The sequence below is a fragment of the Heterocephalus glaber genome, unplaced genomic scaffold (genome assembly GCF_053883595.1).
Source record: "Heterocephalus glaber isolate CG9 unplaced genomic scaffold, H.glaber_assembly_v1.0 deba00001550, whole genome shotgun sequence".
NCBI lineage: Eukaryota > Metazoa > Chordata > Mammalia > Rodentia > Bathyergidae > Heterocephalus > Heterocephalus glaber.
The window spans coordinates 16,533,298-16,548,657 of record NW_028258343.1 but is presented as its reverse complement, the minus strand read 5'-3'; the positions used below and the strand labels follow the sequence as shown (position 1 = coordinate 16,548,657).

The window sequence follows — 15,360 nt, the reverse complement described above, 5'->3', positions numbered from 1 at the left end:
TGAAAAATCTGGAAAATGCTATTATATTCCTTATAGTTATGTCACATGTTTGGGACTTAGAATAATGTTTAAATTAATTTTCCATAGTTAATTATAGCATATAACTTAATGCTTTTCAATAAAGATTTGTTTAATAAAACATATCAAACTTTGGGGAAATATATGTAGCTGAAAGTGACTTCATATTCTGACCCTTTCTCTGGATTGTACGAGGCAAAAGAAGTCAATATTTGCAAACACAAAGCCACATGACATGATGGCACAAAGCAGCAATTATTTCTGTGCATCAATATACAAAGGCAGCTTGACATCACAGTGACCCCACAAACATGACCTCCTCTGCTCGGCCCTGCAGTACTGGTCCCGGGTCACAAGGCAGCTCCAGCCAACTGGGTCAAGGGGACCAGCTGGGAACAGAGCCCAGATCTGCCTTGCCCAAGCACAGCGAAGACAGGAGGCACACGCCGAGCTTTGGGGTATTTCAATCTAAAAGTTTGTAAAACTGATCCATCTTTTAAGCATATTTTATAAAGAAGATATCACTCCCTCTCTGCCCCAAATGTTCATGAAGCAAAGGCTGGAGCAGTTCGAGAGCCAAATAGGCAGCCTCTGAAGCTAAGCAAAAGATTACTTTGTTTTCCCCAATTTTGCTTTTGTCACCCAATTCTCCCTCTTTAAAACTCCAGGAACTCCCCTGTGTCTGGCACTTGCCTATTCCGGTATCAGGTGCTCATTTAGTATAATGGGAATCTGATTTGCCCCAAATCTTTGCCAGGAAGGAGCATCCCACTATCATGATAAGACAACTCACCTCCATTGCCTTGGAAAACTCCCCTTCCCACACTGCCAATCCTCCGATTCCAAACTCACCGTGCCTGCCTGTCCGGTGAATCCTAACAGAAGGCAGAGAGGTGTAGACTAGAGCCCATCCACTTACAGCCAACTCAAACTTCTTACAATGCCCAAGCTTCTCAAATGCACTCAAGAATTCCAATCAGAATCAATCTGTATCTTTGTGAGTTTATAAAGAATATGAATCCCAGAAAAGCTGTATTCTCCAACATGTTCAATAGCAAGAAGTGAGGGGAAGGTGGGAAAAGAGAGGCGACGTGCTTACATTTAGGGGGGGAAAAAAGGAAAAAGTAAGCAGAAGGAAGCAGTGCCAATATCTGCCTTTCCAAGCTTCCCTTTCCTTCCCCTGGTTTATCTGCTTTGCTCGCAGTCCAGTATGAGTGGGGAGACACAAATGAGCCTTAGGGCTCTCTACTGTTTTCAGTTAAACATAGTAGAGTTTATCCCCTTAGGAGGAAGTGTCCCTGACATTTTTTTTTGTAGAAATGCTAAACCAGATGATCTTTTTCAAACTCTGTATAAAGCATAAAACACAGGATTAGCTTTCCTTCTGGATATTTCCATCCATATATCAACACAAAATCACCAATTACCCAACTGAATTAAACTATAAGACATACATGCCAAAGGAGCTTTCTGTAATTTTTAAACAATGCTACAGAGAATCTGAATTTGTCACATGCTAAAATCCCAAAAGTTCGTGGCTCAGTGCTCCTTACCCCTCCCTGAAAGGCAAGATAAAGGAAACAAGCTATCCAACCGAGGTTTAGTGTGTGGATCCAGAATAATTCTTTAAACACCAGAAGCTGATAAAACTTGCTTTACAACTGCAATTTTGTGCTACAGGCATGTTCACAGTTTTGCCAGGGGATTCAGTTTACATCAATTTCTACAAATTTATGTGCTCAGTGTATACACATTTTAACATAATAATAATCCTCTATCATAACAGCAAAGCAGCATGGTCCAGTGAACTGTATGCCGAATGGTCCTATCCAGCTCTATCTACCTCAAAGGGATTCTGCAAAGATTAATTAGTAGATACTTCCAGAAAGCACTGTGAACGCTCTTGCAAAAATAGTTTATAAATACCATGTATTTATTATCCTTGCAACTTACGAGATAAAGGAAAAAAGAGGCTATAATATAGCTATAGGATTTAAAAAAGGAATGGCAGTTGGAATCAAAATGAATGAGACAGCTACTGAAAGAGCTTATAGAGTACTGACAAAAAATAGGAAATATGAATGTTAGCCCTACAAACACAACAAATACAACAAGCAGTGCAGCAAATCTCTCTCCCACAAAGGGTTAAAGAGGCCAGGCTTTGCCTCAGCAACTTTCTGGTTGCTCTGGAAAGGGAAATTCAGCCTGAATACGGCTGTGTTTGCCTCCACTGGTCCCAGCACTCACTCCACACCGCACACCCGCCAGGGCTCCGACTCCTGGGTATGCACCTGTCCTTCACAGAGCATTTCCTCCAGGCTGGACCCATTCTTTCAGAAAGCCACAAGATGAAACAGAAACAGAAAGGGAGGGGCTCAAACACAGCCTGATGCAGTCAGCACACAGGAGTGGGAAACAGTATTAATGGAGGAACAAAAGATATTCAGAAGAGCTTTAAAAAGTACATTTTTGGTTTATGAGATTAGTTTCACAATGATAATGGCAATAAAACAAGAGTTCTTTCTCCTATCTCAGGAGCAATACTGCCTTTGGTTGAGGGTTAAGGCGGCACTTTAAGAAGCAAGTATTTTTACATGCAATGCGTTATTACTATAAACTTCTAAATATCACCAGTACTATAACTTTCAGTGTTTTAATCCATAAAATGTAGCCAATCCTTTTCCAGAAATAGAAATATAGAATAAAAAATAGAATCAATAGACATATATACAATAAAATTAAAATCATTACCATTTATTATGACAACAGATCAACTAGCTAGAAATGATTAACAAGTCTGCCTGATTCTATACAGTCTACATATGGCAATAAAAGTCGAATTTCCCTGAAGCAAGGTTCTGAAGATATTCAGTACAAGTAAACTTTCACAGTTGTTCTCCTATCTTTTTAAACTGGTTAAAACTCAAATTTATTAAAAGCAGCATTTACAATCAGGCTTCATTCAGCCTTTTACATTCTCAAGTTTTTTTTCAAAACAAATCCTAAATTCGACTTAATTTAGACTTCTGTAATTCACGGAAAATGTCAGTCTGTCATTCCCCAAAGTGACTTTTAAATGTTAAAGGACCTATGGTCTCTCTCCCCATGGTCACCAGCACAAATCAGAGCACTTCAAATGTTTCCTCCTCCCTGTCATGTTTCCACGTGATCTTGCTTACATCTCTACCTCCACACCGAGCCACTGGCCCCAAAACCCTTCACAATGAGAACACAATTTGCAAGAATCACACAGCATTTGGCAGAAACCGATTCAACAAGAGATAGTGACCCATCTTTTTCTGTCCTAAGATGATAGAAACTCTGCCTTTCACAACAACCACAACTTCCACACATAGTATCCAGCTTCAAATGTTCACTCTACTAAAGATGCTGAGTACAAGAAGGAACGTTTCAAATTCCCCCCAAAACTTCAAAACATTATTCTCAACTTCACCAGAGTATAGAAGGACAAAAATATAGTGCCTGATTTAAAAAATATGTACACTATTTATAGAAAGGATACATTTACAAAAACACTTTATAAAGTACATGAAGTTTTATCATTATTGTTCATAGTACATACAACATTATCTTTCATGACTAAGGAAACTATATATAGTAAACACAGTATTTCTACAAGGCTGTGCCATGCAATTATTCAACAGAATTTCAGGCCATTATTAACTAAATTACATCATACTTGCCCAGAAATATATGGTGTTTGTTGTACATATATTTTAAAATTATTAATTTGTTTCTGGTATTAAGTAACTGTCACTAATTAAGAGGAGCATGGAAAAGTTCATTAAATATCTTAAGTCTCAAGTTGTGGTTTGGCATTGTTCCATGCCATAAGAATATAAAGATGAATGAAACAAATATAGCCATCACCTCATATACCCACATACTCTCCACATAATGCTCAAAGGAAGATTAGCATCTCCTCCTCACCAAACTCTCACAAAAACATGATGCTAAAAATTGCTTTTCTTTTTTTTTGCCATCCTTGTCCAAATACCACAAACTACATGAATCTTCTCAGGTCACCCGGTCACTGTCTGAGACTCTCAGCCAGTTTCAGACTCTCAGTCATCAAAATGTCACAAGCTAAAGTTGGGAAAAGTAAAAGCATGCATTACAAATACAGGACCCCTCCAGCACAAAAAAATGTCTCTTCCTTCGTACAGTTCTACTCAACATCATCATCCCCTTCCCCTTTCTTCTCAAACCCCATCCCACATCCTTTGGGAAGAGCCCCGCCATTGCTACACTTCCCTCCGTGCTCTACCAGGAGTCATCCAACCACAGGGTTGAGGTGGTCTCCTGCCTCTCCCCACTGGGCAGCTCTCCTTGCTGCAGAAAGGAGGCAAGCTATGCCTTTCTCCTGTGATAGAGTTCAATGTTTTTCTCTTTAGCACTGCTATTCAGCCACTTTCTTATGGGCTAACGTGGTGTGGTGGGAATTCATTGTGCTCTTGGATCTGTGAGTCTACAGTCTTGGTCAAATTTAGAAAATGTTTGGCTATTAATTTTCCAAATATTCTTTTGTTCTCCTTCTCTCATCTCATGAAACCTGAATGGTACTTCTTAGACTACCTGAGACCCAAGTTAAATGTGACTCTGTTCATCTTTTTTTTCACAATTTTTCCTGTTTTTATTTCATGCCCAACAATTTGTTATCGCTATGACTTCATAATAACTGAAACTGTCCCCTGAGGTTCCGTGTGGTTCGTTTTTGTATCTTCCACCTCTCGCTGCATCACACTCACATCTTCCTGTCTCTGGACCACATGGCATATCCTAGCTATTTAACCGCTCTGCTAATTGCATCAGCTGTTTCACCCTATAGTTCATATTATCTGCCTTTGCACATGAGGTAATTTTTAATTGGATTTTAAGCATTGTGGATTTTATATTGTTTGTTGCTAGATTTTGTTGTATTCCTTCAAAGAACACAGAGAGGATTTTTATTGTAGCTTTTGTTTCATTTTGTTTTCTGGGGCATGCTCTTATGTATGCTTTGATAACATCATTTCAAAGATTGATAGTGCCATCGATAGGGTGTGTCCAGGACAGCATGGAGAATAAAGGTAATTTAGTTCACTGTTCAGGTGATATCATTCCAATCACACGACTAGATGCTCCACAGCATGAAGGCTCTCCACCCTGGCTGCTGGAAATGTCAATTGGTCCCATCTCTGTGAATTTCGAGGATGACTTTCCCATCCCTTTCCAGTGTTCCATTACCCTGTCTCTGGGAGTCTGAGCTCATATGCACGCCAGCGTGGAACCCTCTGCAGCTATCGAGCTCTTGGTTTCTGTGCATCTTACTCCTTTGCAGTGGAGTCTGACCTAACAGATACACACCAGTTTGAAAGACTTCTCTGCAAATCTCTAGAGCTCTTTCTTTCTGGGTACCTTCTTTTCCTCCAGCCCTCTGCGCCACACACTCTTATTAACCTCCTCAGCTTTCATCTCTCTCTGCCTTCAGTGAGCCTGCTAGATTGGTTTAGGCTTCTTTTTCTGTACCAAACCCAGACACTACATACAGCCCATGAGCTGAGATCATTTTAAGGATCACTTCATTTATCTTCGTCCTATCAGAAATCACAGTACTGAGCTGCCTGTTGTTCGGCGTTGGAAAAGTCTTGCTCAGAAGCAACCAGTTCATCTTGTGTGGGCAAAGCGAGGTTTCTCCCAGGCGTAATAAATAAAAACTTCTTCACTCTCTGCTTTCCATCTCAGAGTGACTTCCAAATTTTTATCTACCCATACTCGATCATCTAAATTTCTATTTTACTTATAATCTTGAATCTCTGTAACCCTTATTCTTTGACGTCATGTACTAAGGATCTTGTCTCAAACCTTATCAAGAGAACTCAGAGAAAACCTAAACCTCCCTGTGCATCACTACTTTTATTTCTTTTTCATTATTCTTGGAAGATGAGATGAGCTCATTGTTTCAGGACCAAGTTATGCCTTTGATTATTTGCTCTCCTGGATCTCATTCCATTCGCCATCACTTTCTGTGTCTTTAACATTTCCTGTCCACTTGCTTCTTTCCATTAGTCTTGTATAAACATGCTCAAGTAGTTTCTTTCATTTTGAAAAGCCTTCATTTGGTTAAAATTACCCTGTGAATATGGTCCAAACAATCTCTTCTCATCCAAATTTCTATTCTCAGTCTCCTTTCTGTATTTATTCTCTCCCCCTGACTTACCAGCCACTGAGGAATGGGTTCTTCACGCAAAACTCTACTGGAGTTTTCTCACTGACTGAAACACACTAATTGTTAACAGCAATGTCATTCCTTAGGTTTCTAGTTCCATAGTATTTGCTTCTTGACACCTGATTACTCTGGCTTCTATAAAATTTAAGTTTTTATTTTACTGTGTATTTTTTAGTTGTTGTCATTTGGGGATTATCTTCATTTTTTCTTTCATATACATGCATGTTACTCAAGATTTATTTTTTGTGTATACATACATTTTTGAACATTAAATTCTAAAATTTATATTAGACCATTTGTAATTTTTTGAAGTCATTAACTATATGGTTTGGATCAATAATAAAAAATAAATCCTGATCACTTTTCCAATTCATTGAAAGACTTCAAACTTCTTGCCAAGTTTTGTAGCAAGAACTTTTTCAAAGAATAATTTTCTATTTGTGTTTTAATGACTTCTAGAATTTCCACGGTGGTTTCATAAGAACTTTCCAATTTAGAAGCATATGGAAGAAAAAAAAGTTGTGGAAAGATGATATATGATACAGTACCTGTGACCAATTTAAAAACTTTTGTGATGCTTGGAGGGTCAAGTAAGTTATCTCTCAAATAAAGATTATTAAACCAAAACATTAAAATACACTGTATTATATTATAAGCACATCAAGGGAAAGGACTTTTATTCTTCCTAGTATTCTGGAAGTATTTTCCCCTTCATATTCCAAAGACAGTTAACACTAAATATATAACATTAAGTATAAATAGATATAAACATTATAACATTAAATATATATAATTTAAACACAACCCTAAAGTGACAATTCTTTAAAAATTGACAGAAACCTCTTTAACAGTTTTAGATTAAGAACTGAAAAACTCTCTCCTTGGTGCCATGCTGTGCCAGGCTCATGAACTTCTGTTTTTTCGTATCATTAGTACATTGGTCTTCTTCCACTTCCACTGAATCCCACCTTCGGTGACATGTCCGTCCTCCCACGGTTTATGGACTCCAGGCCTAAGACCTAGACCAGTACGTCTCAAAGTGGGGTCACTGCATGAGAGGGATCTGAAGTATATTCTAAGAATGAATATTTCTAGGTTACATAAAGCTTGTGTGAGTTATTTCTGAGGGACAGAGCCTTGTTTCATTTACGTGATTTTAGGAACATCACGTAAATGACAGTCACTGTAACATTTACAGAGCAGTGAAATATAATCTAAGTTTTGGAAACTCTTGTATACCTCAAAGCTTTGTGAACTGTAGTATGTGTTTCAAGATACTGGAATGTCCAATTACATTATCTCACTACAACACTGCAATCAGCATTAATGTTACACAGAATACAGTTCACTGTGTGTGAGTCTCTTTCAGGAAATGAGTAACAAAGCAAATTTATAAAACTCTAAGTCCAGTCTGAGTACAAAAGTATTGAAATAAAATGTCAGATCTGTACAGTTTAAATGATCAAAGATCAAATTACTTGAACAATGCGTTTGATTTTCTATTATTATTCAATCAATGCAATGACAGTCTTAAACTTCTCTTTAAAATTATGCTTTTTAAAAAGAGTAATTTATCCTACAGGACTATACTTTTTAATAACATACTTGAAGTTTTTTAATAAGATATCATTAGGCTCTTTTTTCCTTCTTTAAAGCTTTAGCCTCTTATCACAGAGATAAATACAGAAAATTTGACCTATGCCACCTTAATATACCATAGGCAGATGAAGTAAGTTTTAGAAACTTATTCTAGGTTTCCATATCAAAGCACTTCTGTGTTCAAACACGACACAATTTTTAGGTATTTTAAAATGCTATAATTCAAGGAAAATTTCAAGGATGTATACAACAATATTAATTTAACAGTTTATTTTCCATGCACTATATAAAATGAAGTATTTTTATACTGCATAAATGTCATGTTGTAACATAATGGCACTATATTTAGTAACTTTAAGACAGTATTATTAAAAGACTAGATTTGTGAGCAGTAACACAATCAAATGGAGAACCACTCCATTTTATGGTTTTCACAATTGAAAAACAGCCTGCTAAGCTGGCTGGGAAGATAGAAAATTTCCAAATCCTCCATGTGATCTTGGAATATTCTTCCTCAGCTGGAAAGGCACAGATTCAGGTCTCTGCTCTAAGGCAAGAGAGAGTACGCTTCATTTCAATTTACACTACTTTTGAGAAAAGAATTATATTCCTGATTTTAAGAAATGACTATGTATTTATGTTTAAACTTGCTACTTTCTACCACTACTCTGATCCTTTCAGTATTCAGACAGTTAACAGTCAAAGATAAACTCAGATACACTGAGGAGCACATGAAACACCCAAGCTGACTCCATTTTCTTCATAGGTATTTCAACTACAGTGGTTCTTAACATGCAGTCCCAGAACAACATCGTCAATACCAACTGGAAACTTGCCAGAAAGCAAAGTCTGAATCCTCCCCAGTCCTGTGGAGTGAGACACCTTGACTACAGGGTAAGTTTATCTAGACCTCCAGGTATTGCTGCTGCTGCTCAAGTTTGCAAAACACTGGAGTATAAAATTAAGGGAAAAGGAGCAATATACTCTAGGATATAGAACTGGAGGGCTTAGGGTTCTATGTACAAGCAATCTAATTCCTTTAAGTGCTCCAAATTTCTGAGTTAACTTTATGCTTATCAGCTTATGGCTGTAGAACCAATACACTGAAACACTTAATCATTAGAGAAAACAATAGATTTTAGAAATATAAAGCACAATGAGCAACAAATCAAGGGTGTATTAAGAAACACGATGCAGGAAATAAACAATAGCAAATACCACTTACTGAATTCCTATTATACACCAGGCATTAAACAGAACATTTCATACACTTATGCCTTTTGGTTCAATCTTCACAACAGCATTAAAAACAAGAAACTGATAATAAAAGCTAAATGTACTAGGCAGAATAATTGCTCCCCGAAAATGTTTATACTACTTCTAGAAACCAAGGAAGGTTGTTTGATGGCAAAGGGGAAATAAGGTTGCTAATTAGCCGGCCTTAGTAGAAGAGGAAAGGTGGGTTGAATGCAATAAAACTCTTTAAAAATTTGAGAGGCAGATGAGAGTCAGAGGTGCACAATCACAGGAGAGGTTAGAGAGATGGAAGATGGAAGGAGTCACAAGCTAATGAAGGTGGCCATCTAACCTCCTGCAGCCAGAAAAGGCAAGGAAACAGATCCGCTCCCAGGGCTCTGGCAATGCCTAGAACTTAAACCAGGGAGACCCACATCAGACATAAGACTGTGGAAATGCAAGACCATAAATCTGGCCACAGAAGACACTAAATATGTGATAAGTTGTTATGGTATTGTTTAGAAACCAACTAGAGAGCATCCGTACGCACTAATCAGGAGCTGAGCTATAAGATGAACTCAGACTTGAAATTTTTTCCATGGGGTCATGTTGGATTTCAGGAAGAATAACACAGATATACAATAGCAAATATCTTCCAGCATACGATATTTTCATGTTTCTCTAGACACAACTAACAACCTCTCTGGGAAGATGTGCTCTTTTCCAACGGGGAGCATCTACCAGAATAGCCGTCCTTTACTCAAATCAAACTTGCAGATGTGTTTTTCGGTTGGTATAGGTATGTTTGTTTGTTTGTTTGTTTGTAATATATTCTCTACTTCTTTGGCTCTGATAATTTTCTGTTTTCTTGTGTTTGGCCCAGTTAACGTATTTAAGACACTGTTGTTGCCTTGACAGGGATTTATTTTTAATTATTCTTGGTACAAATACATGGTCAAGTTCTCTAATCACACTTTTTAGTGTTTTGATCACTTGTGGGAAACCTGTGGTTTGAAACATTCACCCTAATGCAATATATCAAGACAAAGATAAAGAGCACCACTGTCAGAAAGGAAAAGACAAACAGGGCACTCTTTGTAGAAAGATATCAATGGCGACCAATAAATCACTAGGAAAAAAACCTGTCTATATTAAATGAATTGTTTAGTCAGGTGTCCATAAGATTACTACGTATTTCACAAACTTTCAAAAAGCAGTTAAGAATACATAAAGGAAAACATTTCAATCACAGAAAAATAAAAATAAATACTGGTAATTCACACATAAATAAGTTTTAAATAATTCTGTTTTCAATTATAACCAATACTTTTCTCATGGAAAATATGCCACATATTCTAAACATAAATCTTCTTATATTTATTTTGAATAAACAATCAGATAAAATTTTAAAGAACACTTTCAAATATGCTACCCTAGATAAACACTAGAATATTTTTAAATATATCAAGTCCAAATCTATTGATATTCTAATTTCAGCTTTATCAAAATTAAAAATCAAGGGCCGAGGATTTAGCTCCGTGGTTTTGCCGCCTGCGTCGCAAGCACAAGGACCCGAGTTCGATCCCCGGTACCAAAAAAAAAAAAAATTAAAAATCAATATGTGAATAAATAGAAATTTACCATGTCTTTCTTTTGAAGCCCTGATGTCTATTTCAAATATCATTTTATATTTGTTTTCTCTATTTTCCAGGTATAAGGAAATACAATTCCCTAAACATCTCTTTCACAACTCTATGGATTTATATAGTATTTTCTTTATCTGTCCTGGGCTTTCCCCTTTTTTCCAAAACGCATCATGTAATGAACATTAAGGACAGAGTGCATACGTATGCCCTATGACAGGGGTGGTTCACCTATGGCACACGTGTTATTGTGTTTTTCTTTTGACAAAAGATGTTAATGAATGAGTTATTTTTTCTGAATTAAAAACTCAATATTCAGGTTTAGTTGCAGTGCTGGCACATTGTGATAAATAAGAGAGTCTGAGGTTGCAGTTCAGTCTCTAAAAGGTTTGCCATCACTGCCCTCTGAATTCTTCCTTTGTCGATCTCAACAGACAGGGAATCCTCAGCTATATTACTAGGTACACTGCAGCAATACATCCACAGTGGCACTTGAATTTTGATGTAATTATTTGTTAACTGTGCTACGTCTGCTACAAGACAGGAAGATACTCTAGGGTAACAGCTGTGTTTACTCATAGTTGTAGCAACCTAAAGGAATTCCTATCTTGGAGAAGAAATTCTAGAATCCTCTGTTAAATCCACAGAAGCATCGTAGTGGGCCAAGAAGAGCCACTGGAATGAGACCACCTAAGGGGTTTGACACCCATCTGATGTTTACTGGCTTTGTAACTCGACTAAGAAAACTTCACCAAGCCTTTGAGTTTCCTTCTTTCTAAATAGACATCACGATATTCACTTTAAATATTATTAAAATCTACACAGACAATGCAAGTAAAGGTGTCAGTATACAGTGTGCAGAGGTAACTACAGAAAAACTATCTCAGACCGGGTAAAACATGCGAAGGAAAAGTTCATTTCTTCTTATCCCACAGCGAGGAAGTGGACGATCCGTAGGCTGTGGAGGTTTGGCTGTGGAGGGAAGACTGGTCTCTAATTCCAAGACAGTGCACTGTGGCTTCGTGCTGAGAAAGGAAGAGCAAGGTTTTGAGGTGAAAAGTGGAGAGGCACCAAACTAGGCACTTTTACAAGAGCCTTAACCCCATCAGAAGAGTCCTCGTGATCCAACCATCTCCGAAAGTCCCTGCCTCTTTAATGCCTTTACATTGGCAACACTTAAATTTGGGGAAGCACCCAAGCCACAGCAATAACGATCATATGTGGTCACTGCTTCAATGAACTGCACCTTCCGAAACCCTACCGAAAATACCAAACATCACTCACCAGCCTATCTTACCACTGAAGTAACCTCAATAAAATGTAACAGAACAGACTTCTTCCAAAGCAATAGACCAGATCAAAATATTTTTTCTGGGACTTACCTGAGTTATAGCTTGCTGTGTCCACTATACCTAAATAACAGGATAGTCAGTCTGGCTCTGAGAGGAAAGAGGAGGAATTCACTTTAACAAGCAGCATATAGCACACCCGGAAGAGCCCCAGGAAAGCCTGCAGGATGCCCCAGGGAGACGGACACTGTGCTTGGAGTAGCAGGGGTTGATTCTTTCTCTCAATCCTGGCTTTCTGTATGCTTCTCGTTCTCCACCATATTACATATTTTCCATGAGGGCAATGAAAATTTCCCACTTGATAAATCCCACTTGACAGCCTTCCCTCAGGGCAGTTTCCAGCGTGGCTCTTCTCTTGCTTGGTCTGTAAAGAAACTGCTCTCCTTGTGTCTTTATCCAGTACACCCCAAGTAGAAACCCCTTGTGATCACTACTTCTCTTCTGCCACTTGGATCACTCGGCTGGTCTTCTTTCAAGTCCTCTTGTGTTTCACAGAATCAAACTTCTTTTTCCATTTACAATTAGTGAACTCTAGAAATGTCTGCCAATATTTTATAAACTTAGTTTTATTAGGCTAATTTATCACCTTTAAGTTCGGGGAGCCAAAAGATAAAGCTTATTGCATGTGACGTCTCATTTTGGAAGACAAAGTTACATTTGAAATTAATGTGAAATACATTTGGTATAACCAACAACATTTTAAGAGTTAGCTACATATCACATTGTCTAAGGACCCAATTTTTGCTTAAACACTGTGACAGGTTAAAACATGCTAGGTGCAAAGAGTATACATACAAACCCGTGTTTCATTCAAAATTCAAACATTTTATTAAATAAAGTGAGCACAAAAATAACTACAACTTTGTAAGCATGAGGAAATGATAGAGGGCTGACCACCTCAAAAAGAAATGAATGATTTTGGGAACACAGCCAGAATCCCTAAAACACACATTTGTAGGGATGAGGATGAGCACAGTAGAGAAAGCTTACTAGGCATACATGAGGCCCTGGGCCAATTTCTTAGCATGGAAAGAAAAAAATAATTTGTGCAGAAACAATAAACGCATAATGACTCACATGAAGAGTACACAGCTGCATATGTGACTTCCTTATACTGTAAGGAAATCCTGAAGTTAGTAGTATTTGATTTTCTTTCACAAGTTATTTATCTGATAAGTTTGCATTTGAGATTCACAAACTGTTCAGAAAAAACACTTTATGTGAGCAAAAGAGCTTGAAAAGGGAAAGAGTATTTCCATACTAATGTCAAATGTATAAAACGTGATTGGGATAAATTTCTAAAATTCAATATGCTGGGACTAGGTTTGCTGATTGGACTGGGTTGTTCTCTGGTTCGTTCAAAAACGATCTCTTTGACTGCTTCCTCCAAAATTGAATAATTACCAAAGGAAGAAGGAAGGGTGAAGGAAGATAAGCCAAAATAGTCAAGAAGTTCATGTAAGCCCACTTCAGGCAGTGTGCTTAGTCTACAGACTTTTAGTATCTGCATCGCTGTGAACAATGTTAGAACAGCATCAGACTCCACCCTACATGGGTAAAATCAGAATCTCTGGGAGTGATGGCTAGGAATATTTTTCCAGTAGTCCATGTTTGCATTACATATCGATTACGTTCATCACAGGGAGTTGGTGTATGCACATAACTCTCTTCATTCTTTTTTCATCCACTTCTCTTCCCCCTACCTCGTTCCTTTTCCATTTCCAAAAGATCTATCTCCCTGCTTCTTCTTACCTATCTTTAGTTTGCTCTTTATGCTTTAGGTTTCTTGTGTAAGAGAAACCATGTGATATTTACGCCTGTGTCTGATTTATTTCGCATAACGTTATGGTGTTAAGGTACATCCATTTTCCTACAGATGACTCCAGTCTCTCCTGTGGACCAGAGCAGGCCATTCTGTGCCCAGTAAGGAGCCACTGCTCGAGGCGAGACGTCAGCGAACTTTTTCTTAAAGGACCTGACGGAAATTGTTCGGGTCTTCCGGGCCTCCTGCTCTGCCACAGCTCCATCAATAACACAGAAACAAAGACAACAAGAAAAGGGCTGAATGTGGCCATGTGCCAACAAAACTCTATCTAAGAACACTGAGATACTTTACATATTGTGTGTGTTACATATTGTGTTTTACATATTGTGTGTGTTATCAAATATTATTCGTTTCTTCTTATTTTTCCTTAACCATGTAAAACTCTAAAAACCATTACTGGATGGATCCCAGGATGTTTAAAAACAGGCTACAGGCTACATTTGACCTGCCAGTCTTAATTTGCCAACCTCTGCTGGAGATATGCAAAATCTTTAGGGCAGGACCAATTTTAAGTATCTCTGAAGTATAAAGCAAAAATTATTAAAAATTGGTCCTTGAGAGGAAAAACAGGATTAATTTTTACATAGTAATTAAAAGGAAAGACTCCACAGTAAAGATAATGATATACTGACATCCTATCAAAGAGATGTGTAAAAGATGTAGCACTGTAATTTAAGTGGAGAAGATGGACTTTGATTGGAATAAAATAAGTAAAGCATTCAGTTCAAATTGGATCAGTGTAGCTACTTCTGGCTCTTGTTATTACCATTCAAGGTCAGACAACCCAAACTCTAATCCTAGCCCTTGCAAACCCAGGTGGCAATCTTGCAAGCTAGTTTCTATAGTTACAAATTAAGCTGATTGTTTTTAATACATTTTGATTCTCAAAAAGTAAATTTTCCAAATTCTGAAAGCAAGACATATATAGAACCAATAGATCTTAAACTTGAGGATCCTCTAGTCACCCAGAATTCAGTCCATGGCCAACAGGCTACACAGTAGCATTTACATGTAGTCCACAATGGTAACTATTAGGAGAAAAAACAGGCTTTATCTTGCGTCCATTTAGAATATGCTGTGAAGGACATAAAAACCATTAGCATCACGAAATCAATGGCAATCAAGTCTCTCCTCCATTCAGAAGGCTCTGGTGACTTTCTGGGGCCTCTGAGGAAAGCCAAGTCCTTCCTGGCACTACAAGCTTCTGAGTGACCTGACCCAACTCCCTCCTTGACCTCAGTCCTGTCCTCTTCCCCTGCTCCTGCCCTGCAGCCACAGTGGCCCTTGCTGCTCCCAGTCGGGCATCTCTGCTCACAGGGCCAGGGCCAGGCTGCCCCTCCGTGAAGTGTTCTCCTAGCAGACATCCACAGGCCTTATTCTGGCATCCTTTGTGCTCCTGAATCATGTCACTGAATTCCACACCGACTATTCAATTTCAAATTATAACCTGTCTCTTTCCAA

General features: G+C 38.0%; 1 protein-coding gene and 1 long non-coding RNA gene across 14 annotated transcripts in view; one reads left to right on the top strand and one right to left on the bottom strand.

Annotated features, from left to right (window-relative positions):
• Positions 1-15,360, bottom strand: part of Ptprk (protein tyrosine phosphatase receptor type K) — a 520,627-nt gene that overhangs the window by 292,765 nt on the left and 212,502 nt on the right. The gene's annotated exons all lie outside the window — the stretch shown is intronic.
• Positions 373-14,173, top strand: LOC147824254 (uncharacterized). Of its 2 annotated transcripts, none has more exons than XR_015442642.1 (4): positions 373-476; positions 6,707-6,837; positions 8,613-8,740; positions 13,951-14,173. It is a non-coding gene; the product is annotated as an uncharacterized LOC147824254 (long non-coding RNA). The 2 variants fall into 2 exon arrangements; XR_015442643.1 differs by lacking the exon at positions 13,951-14,173 and adding an exon at positions 9,768-10,242.